General features: G+C 45.9%; 1 pseudogene; it reads left to right on the top strand.

Annotated features, from left to right (window-relative positions):
- Positions 1–23102, top strand: part of LOC135532184 (ras-associating and dilute domain-containing protein-like) — a 94273-nt pseudogene that overhangs the window by 29351 nt on the left and 41820 nt on the right.

The raw sequence follows: 23102 nt of genomic DNA, 5'->3' as shown, positions 1-23102 counted from the left end.
ATACAGATCATTCCCTCAGTCTGGTAATGAATGATCATCCCCTCAGTCTGGTAATGAATGATCATTCTCTAGACCAGTCTGGTAATGAATGATCATTCCCTCAGTCTGGTAATGAATGATCATTCCCTCAGTCTGGTAATGAATGATCATTCCCTCAGTCTGGTAATGAATGATCATTCCCTCAGTCTGGTAATGAATGATCATTCTCTCAGTCTGGTAATGAATGATCATTCTCGAGACCTCAGTCTGGTAATGAATGATCATTCTCTCTGGTAATGACCTCAGTCTGGTAATGAATGATCATCCCCTCAGTCTGGTAATGAATGATCATTCCCTCAGTCTGGTAATGAATGATCATCCCCTCAGTCTGGTAATGAATGATCATTCTCTCAGTCTGGTAATGAATGATCATTCTCGAGACCTCAGTCTGGTAAGGAATGATCATTCTCTAGACCTCAGTCTGGTAATGAATGATCATTCCCTCAGTCTGGTAATGAATGATCATTCTCTAGACCTCAGTCTGGTAATGAATGATCATTCCCTCAGTTAGGTAATGAATGATCATTCTCTAGACCTCAGTCTGGTAATGAATGATCATTCCCTAGTCTGGTAATGAATGATCATTCCCTCAGTCTGGTAATGAATGATCATTCCTAGACTCAGTCTGGTAATGAATGATCATTCTCTAGACCTCAGTCTGGTAATGAATGATCATTCTCTAGACCTCAGTCTGGTAATGAATGATCATTCTCTAGACCTCAGTCTGGTAATGAATGATCATTCCCTCAGTCTGGTAATGAATGATCATTCTCTAGACCTCAGTCTGGTAATGAATGATCATCCCCTCAGTCTGGTAATGAATGATCATCCCCTCAGTCTGGTAATGAATGATCATTCCCTCAGTCTGGTAATGAATGATCATTCTCTAGACCTCAGTCTGGTAATGAATGATCATTCCCTCAGTCTGGTAATGAATGATCATTCTCTAGACCTCAGTCTGGTAATGAATGATCATCCCCTCCCAGTCTGGTAATGAATGATCATTCTCTAGACCTCAGTCTGGTAATGAATGATCATTCTCTAGACCTCAGTCTGGTAATGAATGATCATTCTCTAGACCTCAGTCTGGTAATGAATGATCATTCCCTCAGTCTGGTAATGAATGATCATTCTCTAGACCTCAGTCTGGTAATGAATGATCATTCTCTAGACCTCAGTCTGGTAATGAATGATCATTCCCTCTGTCTGGTAATGAATGATCATTCTCTAGACCTCAGTCTGGTAATGAATGATCATTCCCTCAGTCTGGTAATGAATGATCATTCTCTAGGTCTGGTAATGAATGATCATTCTCTAGACCTCAGTCTGGTAATGAATGATCATTCTCTAGACCTCAGTCTGGTAATGAATGATCATTCCCTCAGTCTGGTAATGAATGATCATTCTCTGGTAATGAATGATCATCCCCTCAGTCTGGTAATGAATGATCATTCCCTCAGTCTGGTAATGAATGATCATTCCCTCAGTCTGGTAATGAATGATCATTCTCTCAGTCTGGTAATGAATGATCATTCTCTAGACCTCAGTCTGGTAATGAATGATCATTCTCTAGACCTCAGTCTGGTAATGAATGATCATCCCCTCAGTCTGGTAATGAATGATCATTCCCTCAGTCTGGTAATGAATGATCATTCTCTAGACCTCAGTCTGGTAATGAATGATCATCCCTCAGTCTGGTAATGAATGATCATTCCCTCAGTCTGGTAATGAATAATCATTCCCTCAGTCTGGTAATGAATGATCATTCTCGAGACCTCAGTCTGGTAAGGAATGATCATTCTCTAGACCTCAGTCTGGTAATGAATGATCATTCCCTCAGTCTGGTAATGAATGATCATTCTCTAGACCTCAGTCTGGTAATGAATGATCATTCCCTCAGTCTGGTAATGAATGATCATTCCCTCAGTCTGGTAATGAATGATCATTCCCTCAGTCTGGTAATGAATGATCATTCTCTAATGAATGATCCTCAGTCTGGAATAATTCCCTCAGAATGATCATTCCCTCAGTCTGGTAATGAATGATCATTCCCTCAGTCTGGTAATGAATGATCATTCCCTCAGTCTGGTAATGAATGATCATTCTCTAGACCTCAGTCTGGTAATGAATGATCATTCTCTAGACCTCAGTCTGGTAATGAATGATCATCCCCTCAGTCTGGTAATGAATGATCATTCCTCAGTCTGGTAATGAATGATCATTCTCTAGACCTCAGTCTGGTAATGAATGATCATTCCCTCAGTCTGGTAATGAATGATCATTCTCTAGACCTCAGTCTGGTAATGAATGATCATCCCCTCAGTCTGGTAATCATTCTCTAGGTAATGAATGATCATTCCCTCAGTCTGGTAATGAATGATCATTCCCTCAGTCTGGTAATGAATGATCATTCCCTCAGTCTGGTAATGAATGATCATTCCCTCAGTCTGGTAATGAATGATCATTCTCTAGACCTCAGTCTGGTAAGAATGATCATTCTCTAGTCTCTGGTAATGAATGATCATTCCCTCAGTCTGGTAATGAATGATCATTCCCTCAGTCTGGTAATGAATGATCATTCCCTCAGTCTGGTAATGAATGATCATTCCCTCAGTCTGGTAATGAATGATCATTCCCTCAGTCTGGTAATGAATGATCATTCCCTCAGTCTGGTAATGAATGATCATTCCCTGGTAATGAATGATCAGTCTGGTAATGAATGATCATTCTCTAGACCTCAGTCTGGTAATGAATGATGTGGCAGTTGAGCTAGTAGCTTGAGAAAACTATTCAACGAGGCAAAAAAATTCGGTTGAATCAATGTTGTTTCAACATCATTTGTCAATGTATTTGTGGCGTCGAGGTGGAAAACACATTCGGATTTCAACCTTCGAAACAGAGAACAAATGAATCGTCATGAATAAGGAACCATGAAAATGAGTCCAAATGAACCCTATTTAATCTAAACGTTTGTCAGATGGTTTGCAGCATGGATCAGATGAGATGGAGGTCGTTACCACTGAAAACAAAATCATAGGGACATTTTATTTTTATTTTTTATCCCATTGAGGTTGACAAAAAGAGTTGGGGACCACTACACCGAGAGAAACACACACACACACACAGAGAGAAACACCCAACATCACACAGAGAGAAACACCAACAACACACAGAGAATCACACAACAACACACAGAGAGAAACACACAACAACACACAGAGAGAAACACACAACAACACACAGAAACACACAACAACACACAGAGAGAATCACACACACACAGAGAGAAACACACACACACAGAGAAAACACACAACAACAACACACAGAGAGAAACACACAACAACACACAGAGAGAAACACACACACACACAGAGAAACACACAACCACACACAGAGAGAAACACACAACAACACACAGAGAGAGAAACACACAACAACACACACAGAGAGAAACACACAACAACACACAGAGAGAAACACACAACAACACACAGAGAGAAACACAGAGAAACACACACACACAGAGACACACACAGAGAAAACACACACACAGAGAGGCACACTTCCATTAGTCTGCCTCAGGGTAAATCCCTAGATGAGGAATTGTGTGTGTGTGTGTGTGTGTGTGTGTGTGTGTGTGTGTGTGTGTGTGTGTGTGTGTGTGTGTGTGTGTGTGTGTGTGTGTGTGTGTGTGTGTGTGTCAGCATTTTGACGGAGGAGAGGAAAGCAACTCGTGCTTTAGATTTGTCCTTGACAACCTCCCACCTTCTCTTTTCCTCTGATGGTCTTTATTAATGGGGGGATGGGTGAATATGGGGGAGGATGAGAGATGTCTGGGATGGAGGGTAAGATGGGGGAGCTAAAAGCAATGTAGGGTGAGAGCTGATGACCTTCCTGACAGAGATCTTTCTCTCCCTCTCCCCCTTTCTCTCCCTCTCTCTCCCCCTTCTCTCTCTCTCTCTCTCTTCTCTCTCTCTCCCCCTTTCTCTCTCTCTATCTCCCCCCATTTCTCTCTCTCTCCCCCTTTCTCTCTCTGTTTCTCTCCTCTCTCTCCCCCTTTCTCTCTCCCCCTTTCTCTCTCTCTCCCCCATTTCTCTCTCCCCCCCCTCTCTCTCTCTCCCCCCTTTCTCTCTCTCTGTCTCTCTCTCTGTGTTTGAAAGCACTAGATGTATTAATGTATATATAGACTACATGGTCACAATGGGGCAACTCTAGCAGGGCAGAAATTTGACCAACTGACTTGTTGGAAAGGTGACATCCTATGACGGTGCCACGTTGAAAGTCACTGAGCTCTTCAATAAGGTCATTCTACTGCTAATGTTTGTCTATGGAGATTGCATGGATGTGTGTTCGATGTTATACACCTGTATACACTTGAAGGGGTGTACACATATATAGTGTAGTAAGTCCACATACTGCTGGCCATGTAGTGTATCTGTTTCTCTCTGTTCATTGATGTTTCTCTGGCGATGGTATCCATGGTAACAGCAGGTAGAGCCAATGTCAGATGCCATAGCAACCAGGGCAGAGAGAGGCAGAGAGAGAGAGGCAGGGAGAGGCAGAGAGAGAGAGCTGAGTGGTATTGTGTGTTAGTGTTTGCTGTGACAAACTGTGACCTGTAAACAGATTATATCAGAAGACCGTTTCTGCTGAGGACTACGGTCCAGGTTCTGTATTGTGTTTGTCTGAGGACTACGGTCCAGGTTCTGTATTGTGTTTGTCTGAGGACTACGGTCCAGGTTCTGTGTTGTGTTTGTCTGAGGACTACGGTCCAGGTTCTGTGTTGTGTTTGTCTGAGGACTACGGTCCAGGTTCTGTGTTGTGTTTGTCTGAGGACTACGGTCCAGGTTCTGTATTGTGTTTGTCTGAGGACTACGTTCCAGGTTCTGTATTGTGTTTGTCTGAGGACTACGGTCCAGGTTCTGTGTTGTGTTTGTCTGAGGACTACGGTCCAGGTTCTGTATTGTGTTTGTCTGAGGACTACGGTCCAGGTTCTGTATTGTGTTTGTCTGAGGACTACGGTCCAGGTTCTGTGTTGTGTTTGTCTGAGGACTACGGTCCAGGTTCTGTGTTGTGTTTGTCTGAGGACTACGGTCCAGGTTCTGTGTTGTGTTTGTCTGAGGACTACGGTCCAGGTTCTGTGTTGTGTTTGTCTGAGGACTACGGTCCAGGTTCTGTGTTGTGTTTGTCTGAGGACTACGGTCCAGGTTCTGTATTGTGTTTGTCTGAGGACTACGGTCCAGGTTCTGTATTGTGTTTGTCTGAGGACTACGGTCCAGGTTCTGTATTGTGTTTGTCTGAGGACAACGGTCCAGGTTCTGTGTTGTGTTTGTCTGAGGACTACGGTCCAGGTTCTGTGTTGTGTTTGTCTGAGGACTACGGTCCAGGTTCTGTATTGTGTTTGTCTGAGGACTACGGTCCAGGTTCTGTGTTGTGTTTGTCTGAGGACTACGGTCCAGGTTCTGTGTTGTGTTTGTCTGTGGACTACGGTCCAGGTTCTGTGTTGTGTTTGTCTGAGGACTACGGTCCAGGTTCTGTGTTGTGTTTGTCTGAGGACTACGGTCCAGGTTCTGTGTTGTGTTTGTCTGTGGACTACGGTCCAGGTTCTGTGTTGTGTTTGTCTGAGGACTACGGTCCAGGTTCTGTGTTGTGTTTGTCTGAGGAGTTCAATCATGTCTCTCAGAGCAGCGAGGACAGATTGTCATATTCCCAGACTATAAGCCTATTAGAGGGGTGGGTGTGATGGGGGGTACCCATTGGCTGGGGCGGAGGGGGATGGAGCTGTACCCCTGGGGTGGGGTAGGAGGGGGTGAAGGAGGAGGATGAGGGTTGGACGGGGATTAGCTACCTCTTAAAGTGGCACTAATGACTCCAGTCTCCTTTTCACCTCATTTAATACCTACGATTTACGGAACAAAAGGCACCTCTACAAAGGTGGTCCAGGTTAGTCATGACATGAGGGGGAGAGAGAGAGAGAGAGAGAGAGAGAGAGAGAGAGAGAGAGAGAGAGAGAGAGAGAGAGAGACAGAGAGAGACAGAGAGAGAGAGAGAGAGAGATGGATTCCGAGCCCTGCCCTAGGAACTCCTCAATGTGCTCAACAACAGACTAATCGGACAGGTGTGGAATGTGTTCTACAACAGACTAATCAGACAGGTGTGGAATGTGTTCTACAACAGACTAATCAGACAGGTGAGGAATGTGCTCAACAACAGACTAATCAAACAGGTGTGGAATGTGTTCTACAACAGACTAATCAGACAGGTGTGGAATGTGCTCTACAACAGACTAATCAGACAGGTGTGGAATGTGTTCTACAACAGACTAATCAGACAGGTGTGGAATGTGTTCTACAACAGACTAATCAGACAGGTGTGGAATGTGTTCTACAACAGACTAATCGGACAGGTGTGGAATGTGTTCTACAACAGACTAATCGGACAGGTGTGGAATGTGCTCAACAACAGACTAGTCGGACAGGTGCGGAATGTGTTCTACAACAGACTAGTCGGACAGGTGTGGAATGTGCTCAACAACAGACTAATCAGACAGGTGAGGAATGTGTTCTACAACAGACTAATCAGACAGGTGTGGAATGTGTTCCACAACAGACTAATCAGACAGGTGTGGAATGTGTTCTACAACAGACTAATCAGACAGGTGTGGAATGTGTTCTACAACAGACTAATCAGACAGGTGTGGAATGTGTTCTACAACAGACTAATCAGACAGGTGTGGAATGTGTTCTACAACAGACTAATCAGACAGGTGCGGTATTTGTTTCTGTGTGTGTGTAGGTCCGTCGCGGGGCTGGTTCCAGCGCTCTAAGGTTCTCCAGGTACAGGCCTGTGTCAGGATGGTTCTAGAGTGGACTAGGAAGGCGGGGCTTAGTTACCTGGCAGACAAGTTCTTCAACAAGTTCAACAGCGCTGTCAGCATCCTGGCCACACCTCCTCAGCAGCTAACACAGGTAACGTCACACACCTGACGCTGACCTCTAACCCTGTCAGCATCCTGGCCACACCCCCTCAGCAGCTAACACAGGTAACGTCACACACCTGACGTCTGACCTCTAACCCTGTCAGCATCCTGGCCACACCTCCTCAGCAGCTAACACAGGTAACATCACACACCTGACCTCTAACCCTGTCAGCATCCTGGCCACACCCCTCAGCAGCTAACACAGGTAACATCACACGCCTGACCTCTGACCTCTAACCCTGACAGCATCCTGGCCAGACCCTTCAGCAGCTAACACAGGTAACATCACACGCCTGACCTCTGACCTTTTCTCACCTTAAAGGTCCAATGCAGCCATTTTTATCTCAATATAAAATCATTTCTGGGTAACAATGAAGTACCTTACTGTGATTGGTCACAAATATTTATCTCTATATATATTCTGATATATTTATCTCTCTATATATTCTGATATATTTATCTCTATACATTCTGATATATGTATCTTTATGTATTGTGATATATTTATCCCTATATATTCTGATATATTTATCTCTATATATTCTGATATATTTATCTCTCTTTATATTCTGATATATTTATCTCTCTTTATATTCTGATATATTTATCTCTATATATTTATCTCTATATATATTCTGATATATGTATATCTCTATATATTCTGATAAATGTATCTCCATGTATTGTGATATATTTATCTCTCTATATATTTATCTCTATATGTTCTGATATCTGTATATCTCTCTATATATTTATCTCTATATATTCTTATGTATGTATATCTCTATATATTCTGATAAATGTATCTCCATGTATTGTGATATATTTATCTCTCTATATATTTATCTCTATATATTCTGATATATTTATCTCTCTATATATTTATCTCTATATATTCTTATATATGTATATCTCTATATATTCTGATATATGTATCTCCATGTATTGTGATATATTTATCTCTATATATTTATCTCTATATGTTCTGATATCTGTATATCTCTATATGTTCTGATATCTGTATATCTCTATATATTCTGATATATGTATCTCCATGTATTGTGATATATTTATCTCTCTATATATTTATCTATATATATATATTCTGATATATTTATCTCTCTATATATTCTGATATATTTATCTCTCTATATATTCTGATATATTTATCTCTATATATTCTGATATATTTATCTCTCTATGTGTCTAGATGACTTGGAAGGTGCTGTGTGTCGACCACCCCAGTGTCTATATTTTCTGATATATTTATTTATATACTGTATGTCTTTATACACTGAACACAAATATAAACGCAACAATTTCAAAGATTTTACTGAGTTACAGTTCATATAAGGAAATCAATCAATTGAAATTAATGTATTAGGCCCTAATCTATGGATTTCACATGACTGGGCAAGAGCGCAGCCACGGGTGGGCCTGGGAGGACATTGGCCCACCCACTGGGGAGCTAGACCCACCCACTGGGGAGCCAGGTCCAGCCACTGGGGAGCCAGGTCCAGCCACTGGGGAGCCAGGCCCAGCCACTGGGGAGCCAGGCCCAGCCACTGGGGAGCCAGACCCACCCACTGGGGAGCCAGACCCACCCACTGGGGAGCCAGGCCCACCCACTGGGGAGCCAGGCCCACCCACTAGGGAGCCAGACCCACCCACTGGGAGCCAGGCCCAGCCACTGGGGAGCCAGGCCCACCCACTGGGGAGCCAGGTCCAGCCACTGGGGAGCCAGGCCCAGCCACTGGGGGGAGCCAGGCCCACCCACTGGGGAGCCAGACCCACCCACTGGGGAGCCAAGCCCAGCCACTGGGGAACCAGACCCACCCACTGGGGAGCCAGGCCCAGCCACTGGGGAGCCAGGTCCAGCAACTGGGGAGCTAGACCAACCCACTGGGGAGCCAGGCCCAGCCACTGGGGAGCTAGACCCACCCACTGGGGAGCAAGACCCACCCACTAGGGAGCCAGGCCCACCCACTGGGGAGCCAGACCCACCCACTGGGGAGCCAGGCCCAGCCACTGGGGAGCCAGGCCCACCCACTAGGGAGCCAGACCCACCCACTGGGGAGCCAAGCCCAGCCACTGGGGAGCCAAGCCCAGCCACTGGGGAGCCAGACCCACCCACTGGGGAGCCAAGCCCAGCCACTGGGGAGCCAGACCCACCCACTGGGGAGCCAGGCCCAGCCACTGGGGAGCTAGGCCCACCCACTAGGGAGCCAGACCCACCCACTGGGGAGCCAGACCCAGCCACTGGGGAGCCAGGCCCAGCCACTGGGGAGCCAGACCCACCCACTAGGGAGCCAGACCCACCCACTGGGAGCCAGACCCACCCACTAGGGAGCCAGACCCACCCACTGGGGAGCCAGACCCACCCACTAGGGAGCCAGACCCACCCACTAGGGAGCCAGACCCAGCCACTGGGTAGCCAGGCCCACCCACTGGGGAGCCAGACCCACCCACTAGGGAGCCAGGCCCACCCACTAGGGAGCCAGACCCACCCACTAGGGAGCCAGGTCCAGCCACTGGGGAGCCAGGCCCAGCCGCTGGGGAGCCAGACCCAGCCACTAGGGAGCCAGGTCCAGCCACTGGGGAGCCAGACCACACCAGTCTGATGCCAATCTATATATATTGTGATATATTTATTTATATATTTCTAGATGAGTTGGAAGGTGCTGTGTGCAGACCACCCCAGTCTGAAGCTAGTCTATATATTCTGATATATGTATGTATATATTTCTCTATATATTTCTAGATGAGTTGGAAGGTGCTGTGTGCGGACCACCCCAGTCTGAAGCCGGTTCAGCTGCATAGCCTATTGACTCAGTACCAGTTGACAGCTGAGATGGGGCCTGTTCCAATCTGGCAGCCCAGCAGTGAGGATGAGGCATACATATACAGGACAGGTACCTGCTGGGGGGGTTAACATGTCTGTGTGGATTCTAACACCTGCTCTGTATGGATTCTAACCCCTGGTCTGTGTGGATTCTAACACCTGGTCTGTGTGGATTCTAACCCCTGGTCTGTGTGGATTCTAACCCCTGGTCTGTGTGGATTCTAACCCCTGTGTGGATTCTAACCCCTGGTCTGTGTGGATTCTAACCCCTGGTCTGTGTGGATTCTAACACCTGCTCTGTGTGGATTCTAACCCCTGGTCTGTGTGGATTCTAACCCCTGGTCTGTGTGGATTCTAACACCTGCTCTGTATGGATTCTAACCCCTGGTCTGTGTGTGTCTGTGTGGATTCTAACCCCTGGTCTGTGTGGATTCTAACCCCTGGTCTGTGTGTCTTCTAACCCCTGGTCTGTGTGGATTCTAACCCCTGGTCTGTGTGGATTCTAACCCCTGGTCTGTGTGTGTGTCTGTGTTTATTCTAACCCCTGGTCTGTGTGTATTCTATCCTCTGGTCTGTCTGTATCTGTGTGTATTCTAACCCCTGGTCTGTGTGTATTCTAACCCCTGGTCTGTGTGTATTCTAACCCCTGGTCTGTCTGTGTCTGTGTGTATTCTAACCCCTGGTCTGTGTGTATTCTAACCCCTGGTCTGTGTGTATTCTAACCCCTGGTCTGTGTGTATTCTAACCCCTGGTCTGTCTGTGTGTATTCTAACCCCTGGTCTGTCTGTGTCTGTGTGTATTCTAACCCCTGGTCTGTGTGTATTCTAACCCCTGCTCTGTGTGTATTCTAACCCCTGCTCTGTGTGTATTCTAACCCCTGGTCTGTCTGTGTGTATTCTAACCCCTGGTCTGTGTGTATTCTAACCCCTGGTCTGTCTGTGTCTGTGTGTATTCTAACCCCTGGTCTGTGTGTATTCTAACCTCTGGTCTGTGTGTATTCTAACCCCTGGTCTGTGTGTATTCTAACCCCTGGCCTGTCTGTGTCTGTGTGTATTCTAACCCCTGGTCTGTGTGTATTCTAACCCCTGGTCTGTGTGTATTCTAACCCCTGGTCTGTCTGTGTGTATTCTAACCCCTGGTCTGTCTGTGTGTATTCTAACCCCTGGTCTCTGTGTGTATTCTAACCCCTGGTCTGTGTGTATTCTAACCCCTGGTCTGTCTGTGTGTATTCTAACCCCTGGTCTGTGTGTATTCTAACCCCTGGTCTGTCTGTGTGTATTCTAACCCCTGGTCTGTCTGTGTGGATTCTAACCCCTGCTCTGTGTGTATTCTAACCCCTGCTCTGTGTGTATTCTAACCCCTGGTCTGTGTGTATTCTAACCCCTGGTCTGTCTGTGTCTGTGTGTATTCTAACCCCTGGTCTGTGTGTATTCTAACCCCTGGTCTGTGTGTATTCTAACCCCTGGTCTGTGTGTATTCTAACCCCTGGTCTGTGTGTATTCTAACCCCTGGTCTGTCTGTGTCTGTGTGTATTCTAACCCCTGGTCTGTGTGTATTCTAACCCCTGGTCTGTGTGTATTCTAACCCCTGGTCTGTCTGTGTGTATTCTAACCCCTGGTCTGTCTGTGTGGATTCTAACCCCTGCTCTGTGTGTATTCTAACCCCTGGTCTGTGTGTATTCTAACCCCTGGTCTGTCTGTGTGTATTCTAACCCCTGGTCTGTGTGTATTCTAACCCCTGGTCTGTGTGTATTCTAACCCCTGGTCTGTCTGTGTGTATTCTAACCCCTGGTCTGTCTGTGTGGATTCTAAACCCTGCTCTGTGTGTATTCTAACCCCTGGTCTGTGTGTATTCTAACCCCTGGTCTGTGTGTATTCTAACCCCTGGTCTGTCTGTGTATTCTAACCCCTGGTCTGTCTGTGTGTATTCTAACCCCTGGTCTGTCTGTGTGGATTCTAAACCCTGCTCTGTGTGTATTCTAACCCCTGGTCTGTGTGTATTCTAAACCCTGCTCTGTGTGGATTCTAACCCCTGGTCTGTGTGTATTCTAACCCCTGGTCTGTGTGTATTCTAACACCTGCTCTGTGTGTATTCTAACCCCTGGTCTGTGTGTATTCTAACCCCTGGTCTGTGTGTATTCTAACCCCTGGTCTGTGTGTATTCTAACCCCTGGTCTGTGTGTATTCTAACCCCTGGTCTGTGTGTATTCTAACCCCTGGTCTGTGTGTGTCTGTGCCCCTCCCCCAGTGGACCTTTTGGAGAGTTTCGAGAACCACCCTCCCATCGCCCTCCCCAGCGGGGGGTTCAGAGTGGACCTGGACAGTGACTGTCTAGAGGACAGCATCTATAGGCAGCTGCTCTATGTCAAACACTTCCTCTGGGGGCTACGCACACACACTCACACACACCCCACTGTCAACAACACACACACTCACACACACCCCACTGTCAACACCACACACACTCACACACACCCCACTGTCAACACCACACACACTCACACACACCCCGCTGTCAACAACACACACACTCACACACACCCCGCTGTCAACAACACACACACTCACACACACCCCGCTGTCAACAACACACACACTCACACACACCCCACTGTCAACAACACACACACTCACAATCACACCGCGGTTAACGGGACTGGAACGAGCACGAGCACCGGGACTAGTACCACACCCGCAGACTGGCAGGAAGCACAGGTAGGTCACGTAATGGACACACACACACTCACACACACACACACACACACACACACACACACACACACACACACACACACTCACACACACACACACACACTCACTCACTCACACACACACTCACACACTCACACACACACACACACACACACACACACACACACACACACACACACACACTTGGGATGTGCACACAGACAATACTCCTCCCCCTCCAATAACTCAAGAACTCAGACTTGCCGCATATGTTGGTCACACATCTACCCTGGAGGAGGAGCCAAGTCCCAGACATGACATCTACCCTGGAGGAGGAGCCAAGTCCCAGACATGACATCTACCCTGGAGGAGGAGCCAAGTCCCAGACATGACATCTACCCTGGAGGAGGAGCCAAGTCCCAGACATGACATCTACCCTGGAGGAGGAGCCAAGTCCCAGACATGACATCTACCCTGGAGGAGGAGCCAAGTCCCAGACATGACATCTACCCTGGAGGAGGAGCCAAGTCCCAGACATGACATCTAGCCTGGAGGAGGAGCCAAGTCCCAGACATGACATCTACCCTGGAGGAGGAGCCAAGTCCCAGACATGACATCTACCCTGGAGGAGGAGCCAAGTCCCAGACATGACATCTACCCTGGAGGAGGAGCCAAGTCCCAGACGTGACATCTACCCTGGAGGAGGAGCCAAGTCCCAGACGTGACATCTACCCTGGAGGAGGAGCCAAGTCCCAGACGTGACATCTACCCTGGAGGAGGAGCCAAGTCCCAGACATGACATCTACCCTGGAGGAGGAGCCAAGTCCCAGACGTGACATCTACCCTGGAGGAGGAGCCAAGTCCCAGACGTGACATCTACCCTGGAGGAGGAGCCAAGTCCCAGACGTGACATCTACCCTGGAGGAGGAGCCAAGTCACAGACATGACATCTACCCTGGAGGAGGAGCCAAGTCCCAGACATGACATCTACCCTGGAGGAGGAGCCAAGTCCCAGACATGACATCTACCCTGGAGGAGGAGCCAAGTCCCAGACATGACATCTACCCTGGAGGAGGAGCCAAGTCCCAGACATGACATCTACCCTGGAGGAGGAGCCAAGTCCCAGACATGACATCTACCCTGGAGGAGGAGCCAAGTCCCAGACATGACATCTACCCTGGAGGAGGAGCCAAGTCCCAGACATGACATCTACCCTGGAGGAGGAGCCAAGTCCCAGACATGACATCTACCCTGGAGGAGGAGCCAAGTCCCAGACATGACATGTACCCTGGAGGAGGAGCCAAGTCCCAGACATGACATCTACCCTGGAGGAGGAGCCAAGTCCCAGACATGACATCTACCCTGGAGGAGGAGCCAAGTCCCAGACATGACATCTACCCTGGAGGAGGAGCCAAGTCCCAGACATGACATCTACCCTGGGGGAGGAGCCAAGTCCCAGACATGACATCTACCCTGGGGGAGGAGCCAAGTCCCAGACATGACATCTACCCTGGGGGAGGAGCCAAGTCCCAGACATGACATCTACCCTGGGGGAGGTGCCAAGTCCCAGACATGACATCTACCCTGGAGGAGGAGCCAAGTCCCAGACATGACATCTACCCTGGAGGAGGAGCCAAGTCCCAGACATGACATCTACCCTGGAGGAGGAGCCAAGTCCCAGACATGACATCTAGCCTGGGGGAGGAGCCAAGTCCCAGACATGACATCTACCCTGGGGGAGGAGCCAAGTCCCAGACGTGACATCTAGCCTGGAGGAGGAGCCAAGTCCCAGACGTGACATCTACCCTGGAGGAGGAGCCAAGTCCCAGACATGACATCTACCCTGGAGGAGGAGCCAAGTCCCAGACATGACATCTACCCTGGAGGAGGAGCCAAGTCCCAGACATGACATCTAGCCTGGAGGAGGAGCCAAGTCCCAGACATGACATCTACCCTGGAGGAGGAGCCAAGTCCCAGACATGACATCTACCCTGGAGGAGGAGCCAAGTCCCAGACATGACATCTACCCTGGAGGAGGAGCCAAGTCCCAGACATGACATCTACCCTGGAGGAGGAGCCAAGTCCCAGACATGACATGTACCCTGGAGGAGGAGCCAAGTCCCAGACATGACATCTACCCTGGAGGAGGAGCCAAGTCCCAGACATGACATCTACCCTGGAGGAGGAGCCAAGTCCCAGACATGACATCTACCCTGGAGGAGGAGCCAAGTCCCAGACATGACAACTACCCTGGAGGAGGAGCCAAGTCCCAGACATGACATCTACCCTGGAGAAGGAGCCAAGTCCCAGACATGACATCTACCCTGTAGGAGGAGCCAAGTCCCAGACATGACATCTACCCTGGAGGAGGAGCCAAGTCCCAGACATGACATCTACCCTGGAGGAGGAGCCAAGTCCCAGACGTGACATCTACCCTGGAGGAGGAGCCAAGTCCCAGACGTGACATCTACCCTGGAGGAGGAGCCAAGTCCCAGACGTGACATCTACCCTGGAGGAGGAGCCAAGTCCCAGACGTGACATCTACCCTGGAGGAGGAGCCAAGTCCCAGACATGACATCTACCCTGGAGGAGGAGCCAAGTCCCAGACATGACATCTACCCTGGAGGAGGAGCCAAGTCCCAGACATGACATCTACCCTGGAGGAGGAGCCAAGTCCCAGACATGACATCTACCCTGGAGGAGGAGCCAAGTCCCAGACATGACATCTACCCTGGAGGAGGAGCCAAGTCCCAGACATGACATCTACCCTGGAGGAGGAGCCAAGTCCCAGACATGACATCTAGCCTGGAGGAGGAGCCAAGTCCCAGACATGACATCTCCCCTGGAGGAGGAGCCAAGTCCCAGACATGACATCTAGCCTGGAGGAGGAGCCAAGTCCCAGACATGACATCTACCCTGGAGGAGGAGCCAAGTCCCATACATGACATCTAGCCTGGAGGAGGAGCCAAGTCCCAGACATGACATCTACCCTGGAGGAGGAGCCAAGTCCCAGACATGACATCTACCCTGGAGGAGGAGCCAAGTCCCAGACATGACATCTACCCTGGAGGAGGAGCCAAGTCCCAGACATGACATCTACCCTGGAGGAGGAGCCAAGTCCCAGACATGACAGCCACCCTGGAGGAGGAGCCAAGTCCCAGACATGACATCTACCCTGGAGGAGGAGCCAAGTCCCAGACATGACATCTACCCTGGAGGAGGAGCCAAGTCCCAGACATGACAGCCACCCTGGAGGAGGAGCCAAGTCCCAGACATGACATCTACCCTGGAGGAGGAGCCAAGTCCCAGACATGACATCTACCCTGGAGGAGGAGCCAAGTCCCAGACATGACATCTACCCTGGAGGAGGAGCCAAGTCCCAGACATGACATCTACCCTGGAGGAGGAGCCAAGTCCCAGACATGACAGCCACCCTGGAGGAGGAGCCAAGTCCCAGACATGACATCTACCCTGGAGGAGGAGCCAAGTCCCAGACATGACATCTACCCTGGAGGAGGAGCCAAGTCCCAGACATGACATCTACCCTGGAGGAGGAGCCAAGTCCCAGACATGACAGCCACCCTGGAGGAGGAGCCAAGTCCCAGACATGACATCTACCCTGGAGGAGGAGCCAAGTCCCAGACATGACATCTACCCTGGAGGAGGAGCCAAGTCCCAGACATGACAGCCACCCTGGAGGAGGAGCCAAGTCCCAGACATGACATCTACCCTGGGGGAGGAGCCAAGTCCCAGACATGACAGCCACCCTGGAGGAGGAGCCAAGTCCCAGACATGACAGCCATGGTAATCAGATTAAGGCTTTAGGACCAGTAAGTAGTGAATCAGGAAGGCTGGATGGATAATTCTCTGGTGTTACTGAGAGATGCCCGCTGCAGGCAACACACACACACACACAGTCCTGCCTTTAACAGTATTCTAACTGTGTGTTGCTTTACCCCCCCCCAATGTCCTGCCTTTAACAGTATTCTAACTGTGTGTTGTTTTACCCCCCCCCCCCACAGTCCTGCCTTTAACAGTGTTCTAACTGTGTGTTGTTTTACCCCCCCCCCCCCCCCCCACCCCCACAGTCCTGCCTTTAACAGTATTCTAACTGTGTGTTGTTTTACCCCTCCCCCACCCCCACCCCCACAACCTCCAGAGGGAGTTCCCTCCGTCCCACGACAGTCCCCGGTCAGGAGGGGGGCAGGAGTGGGTGAGGGACAGAACCCCAGGCCAATGTCACAACAGTGTGAGGAGAAATGGCACCGCCCCCCACCTCCGGCCGACCAACCAGGACCCTTCGTGCCTCCTGACTTCGCCCAACACGCCCCGGAACCCCGAGGGGGGTGGGGCTGACCTGGTTGGACACGCCCCCCAGGTCAACGGCTGCAGTAATAGCAGACCTTCAACGGACGGGAGGAAAAGCAACGGACTAGAGGGTAAAGACTCCTCTATATGTTTATATATGGGTAATATACACAACGGACTAGAGGGTAAAGACTCCTCTACTGATATGTTTATATATGGGGAATATACACAACGGACTAGAGGGTAAAGACTCCTCTATATGTTTATATATGGGTAATATACACAACGGACTAGAGGGTAAAGACTCCTCTATATGTTTATATATGGGTAATATACACAACGGACTAGAGGGTAAAGACTCCTCTACTGATATGTTTATATATGGGTAATATACACAACAGACTAGAGGGTAAAGACTCCTCTATATGTTTATATATGGGTAATATACACAACGGACTAGAGGGTAAAGACTCCTCTATATGTTTATATATGGGTAATATACACAACGGACTAGAGGGTAAAGACTCCTCTATATGTTTATATATGGGTAATATACACAACGGACTAGAGGGTAAAGACTCCTCTATATGTTTATATATGGGTAATATACACAACGGACTAGAGGGTAAAGACTCCTCTATATGTTTATATATGGGGAATATACACAACGGACTAGAGGGTAAAGACTCCTCTATATGTTTATATATGGGTAATATACACAACGGACTAGAGGGTAAAGACTCCTCTATATGTTTATATATGGGTAATATACACAACGGACTAGAGGGTAAAGACTCCTCTATATGTTTATATATGGGTAATATACACAACGGACTAGAGGGTAAAGACTCCTCTATATGTTTATATATGGGTAATATACGCAACGGACTAGAGGGTAAAGACTCCTCTATATGTTTATATATGGGTAATATACACAACGGACTAGAGGGTAAAGACTCCTCTATATGTTTATATATGGGTAATATACACAACGGACTAGAGGGTAAAGACTCCTCTACTGACACATATATGTTTATATATGGGTAATATACACAACGGACTAGAGGGTAAAGACTCCTCTGCTGATATGTTTATATATGGGTAATATACACAACGGACTAGAGGGTAAAGACTCCTCTACTGATATGTTTATATATGGGTAATATACACAACGGACTAGAGGGTAAAGACTCCTCTACTGATATGTTTATATATGGGTAATATACACAACGGACTAGAGGGTAAAGACTCCTCTATATGTTTATATATGGGGAATATACACAACGGACTAGAGGGTAAAGACTCCTCTACTGATATGTTTATATATGGGTAATATACACAACGGACTAGAGGGTAAAGACTCCTCTATATGTTTATATATGGGGAATATACACAACGGACTAGAGGGTAAAGACTCCTCTACTGACACATATATGTTTATATATGGGTAATATACACAACGGACTAGAGGGTAAAGACTCCTCTACTGATATGTTTATATATGGGGAATATACACAACGGACTAGAGGGTAAAGACTCCTCTACTGATATGTTTATATATGGGTAATATACACAACGGACTAGAGGGTAAAGACTCCTCTATATGTTTATATATGGGGAATATACACAACGGACTAGAGGGTAAAGACTCCTCTACTGACACATATATGTTTATATATGGGTAATATACACAACGGACTAGAGGGTAAAGACTCCTCTACTGATATGTTTATATATGGGTAATATACACAACGGACTAGAGGGTAAAGACTCCTCTACTGACACATATATGTTTATATATGGGTAATATACACAACGGACTAGAGGGTAAAGACTCCTCTATATGTTTATATATGGGTAATATACACAACGGACTAGAGGGTAAAGACTCCTCTACTGACACATATATGTTTATATATGGGGAATATACACAACGGACTAGAGGGTAAAGACTCCTCTACTGACACATATATGTTTATATATGGGTAATATACACAACGGACTAGAGGGTAAAGACTCCTCTATATGTTTATATATGGGTAATATACACAACGGACTAGAGGGTAAAGACTCCTCTGCTGATATGTTTATATATGGGTAATATACACAACGGACTAGAGGGTAAAGACTCCTCTACTGACACATATATGTTTATATATGGGTAATATACACAACGGACTAGAGGGTAAAGACTCCTCTACTGATATGTTTATATATGGGTAATATACACAACGGACTAGAGGATAAAGACTCCTCTACTGACACATATATGTTTATATACGGGTAATATACACAGCGGACTAGAGGGTAAAGACTCCTCTACTGACACATATATGTTTATATATGGGTAATATACACAGCGGACTAGAGGGTAAAGACTCCTCTGCTGATATGTTTATATATGGGTAATATACACAACGGACTAGAGGGTAAAGACTCCTCTACTGACACATATATGTTTATATACGGGTAATATACACAGCGGACTAGAGGGTAAAGACTCCTCTACTGATATGTTTATATATGGGTAATATACACAACGGACTAGAGGGTAAAGACTCCTCTATATGTTTATATATGGGTAATATACACAACGGACTAGAGGGTAAAGACTCCTCTACTGACACATATATGTTTTTATACGGGTAATATACACAGCGGACTAGAGGGTAAAGACTCCTCTACTGATATGTTTATATATGGGTAATATACACAACGGACTAGAGGGTAAAGACTCCTCTACTGACACATATATGTTTATATATGGGTAATATACACAACGGACTAGAGGGTAAAGACTCCTCTGCTGATATGTTTATATATGGGGAATATACACAACGGACTAGAGGGTAAAGACTCCTCTACTGATATGTTTATATATGGGGAATATACACAACGGACTAGAGGGTAAAGACTCCTCTACTGATATGTTTATATATGGGTAATATACACAACGGACTAGAGGGTAAAGACTCCTCTACTGACACATATATGTTTATATATGGGTAATATACACAACGGACTAGAGGGTAAAGACTCCTCTATATGTTTATATATGGGTAATATACACAACGGACTAGAGGGTAAAGACTCATCTATATGTTTATATATGGGTAATATACACAACGGACTAGAGGGTAAAGACTCCTCTACTGACACATATATGTTTATATATGCGTAATATACACAACGGACTAGAGTGTAAAGACTCCTCTACTGACACATATATGTTTATATATGGGTAATATACACAACGGACTAGAGGGTAAAGACTCCTCTACTGATATGTTTATATATGGGTTATATACACAACGGACTAGAGGGTAAAGACTCCTCTACTGACACATATATGTTTATATATGGGTAATATACACAACGGACTAGAGGGTAAAGACTCCTCTACTGACACATATATGTTTATATATGGGTAATATACACAACGGACTAGAGGGTAAAGACTCCTCTACTGACACATATATGTTTATATATGGGTAATATACACAACGGACTAGAGGGTAAAGACTCCTCTGCTGATATGTTTATATATGGGGAATATACACAACGGACTAGGGGGTAAAGACTCCTCTGCTGATATGTTTATATATGGGTAATATACACAACGGACTAGAGGGTAAAGACTCCTCTACTGACACATATATGTTTATATATGGGGAATATACACAACGGACTAGAGGGTAAAGACTCCTCTACTGATATGTTTATATATGGGTAATATACACAACGGACTAGAGGGTAAAGACTCCTCTGCTGATATGTTTATATATGGGTAATATACACAACGGACTAGAGGGTAAAGACTCCTCTACTGACACCTATATGTTTATATATGGGGAATATACACAACGGACTAGAGGGTAAAGACTCCTCTACTGACACATATATGTTTATATATGGGGAATATACACAACGGACTAGAGGGTAAAGACTCCTCTGCTGATATGTTTATATATGGGTAATATACACAACGGACTAGAGGGTAAAGACTCCTCTACTGACACATATATGTTTATATACGGGTAATATACACAGCGGACTAGAGGGTAAAGACTCCTCTACTGACACATATATGTTTATATATGGGTAATATACACAGCGGACTAGAGGGTAAAGACTCCTCTGCTGATATGTTTATATATGGGTAATATACACAACGGACTAGAGGGTAAAGACTCCTCTATGACACATATATGTTTATATACGGGTAATATACACAGCGGACTAGAGGGTAAAGACTCCTCTACTGATATGTTTATATATGGGTAATATACACAACGGACTAGAGGGTAAAGACTCTCTACTGACACATATATGTTTATATATGGGTAATATACACAGCGGACTAGAGGGTAAAGACTCCTCTACTGATATGTTTATATATGGGTAATATACACAACGGACTAGAGGGTAAAGACTCCTCTATATGTTTATATATGGGTAATATACACAACGGACTAGAGGGTAAAGACTCCTCTACTGACACATATATGTTTTTATACAGGTAATATACACAGCGGACTAGAGGGTAAAGACTCCTCTACTGATATGTTTATATATGGGTAATATACACAACGGACTAGAGGGTAAAGACTCCTCTACTGACACATATATGTTTATATATGGGTAATATACACAACGGACTAGAGGGTAAAGACTCCTCTACTGATATGTTTATATATGGGGAATATACACAACGGACTAGAGGGTAAAGACTCCTCTGCTGATATGTTTATATATGGGTAATATACACAACGGACTAGAGGGTAAAGACTCCTCTACTGACACATATATGTTTATATATGGGTAATATACACAACGGACTAGAGGGTAAAGACTCCTCTACTGATATGTTTATATATGGGTAATATACACAACGGACTAGAGGGTAAAGACTCCTCTGCTGATATGTTTATATATGGGTAATATACACAACGGACTAGAGGGTAAAGACTCCTCTACTGACACCTATATGTTTATATATGGGGAATATACACAACGGACTAGAGGGTAAAGACTCCTCTACTGACACATATATGTTTATATATGGGTAATATACACAACGGACTAGAGGGTAAAGACTCCTCTGCTGATATGTTTATATATGGGTAATATACACAACGGACTAGAGGGTAAAGACTCCTCTACTGACACATATATGTTTATATATGGGGAATATACACAACGGACTAGAGGGTAAAGACTCCTCTACTGACACATATATGTTTATATATGGGTAATATACACAACGGACTAGAGGGTAAAGACTCCTCTACTGATATGTTTATATATGGGTAATATACACAACGGACTAGAGGGTAAAGACTCCTCTGCTGATATGTTTATATATGGGTAATATACACAACGGACTAGAGGGTAAAGACTCCTCTACTGACACATATATGTTTATATATGGGGAATATACACAACGGACTAGAGGGTAAAGACTCCTCTACTGACACATATATGTTTATATATGGGTAATATACACAACGGACTAGAGGGTAAAGATTCCTCTATATGTTTATATATGGGTAATATACACAACGGACTAGAGGGTAAAGACTCCTCTATATGTTTATATATGGGGAATATACACAACGGACTAGAGGGTAAAGACTCCTCTACTGATATGTTTATAAATGGGTAATATACACAACGGACTAGAGGGTAAAGACTCCTCTATATGTTTATATATGGGGAATATACACAACGGACTAGAGGGTAAAGACTCCTCTACTGATATGTTTATATATGGGTAATATACACAACGGACTAGAGGGTAAAGACTCCTCTGCTGATATGTTTATATATGGGTAATATACACAACGGACTAGAGGGTAAAGACTCCTCTACTGTAATATACACAACGGACTACACCTATATGTTTATATATGGGCAATATACACAACGGACTAGAGGGTAAAGACTCCTCTACTGACACATATATGTTTATATATGGGGAATATACACAACGGACTAGAGGGTAAAGACTCCTCTGCTGATATGTTTATATATGGGTAATATACACAACGGACTAGAGGGTAAAGACTCCTCTACTGACACATATATGTTTATATATGGGTAATATACACAACGGACTAGAGGGTAAAGACTCCTCTACTGATATGTTTATATATGGGTAATATACACAACGGACTAGAGGGTAAAGACTCCTCTACTGATATGTTTATATATGGGTAATATACACAACGGACTAGAGGGT

Source organism: Oncorhynchus masou, unplaced genomic scaffold (assembly GCF_036934945.1).
Source record: "Oncorhynchus masou masou isolate Uvic2021 unplaced genomic scaffold, UVic_Omas_1.1 unplaced_scaffold_1760, whole genome shotgun sequence".
Lineage (NCBI taxonomy): Eukaryota > Metazoa > Chordata > Actinopteri > Salmoniformes > Salmonidae > Oncorhynchus > Oncorhynchus masou.
This window is presented reverse-complemented; position numbering and strand designations above follow the sequence as displayed.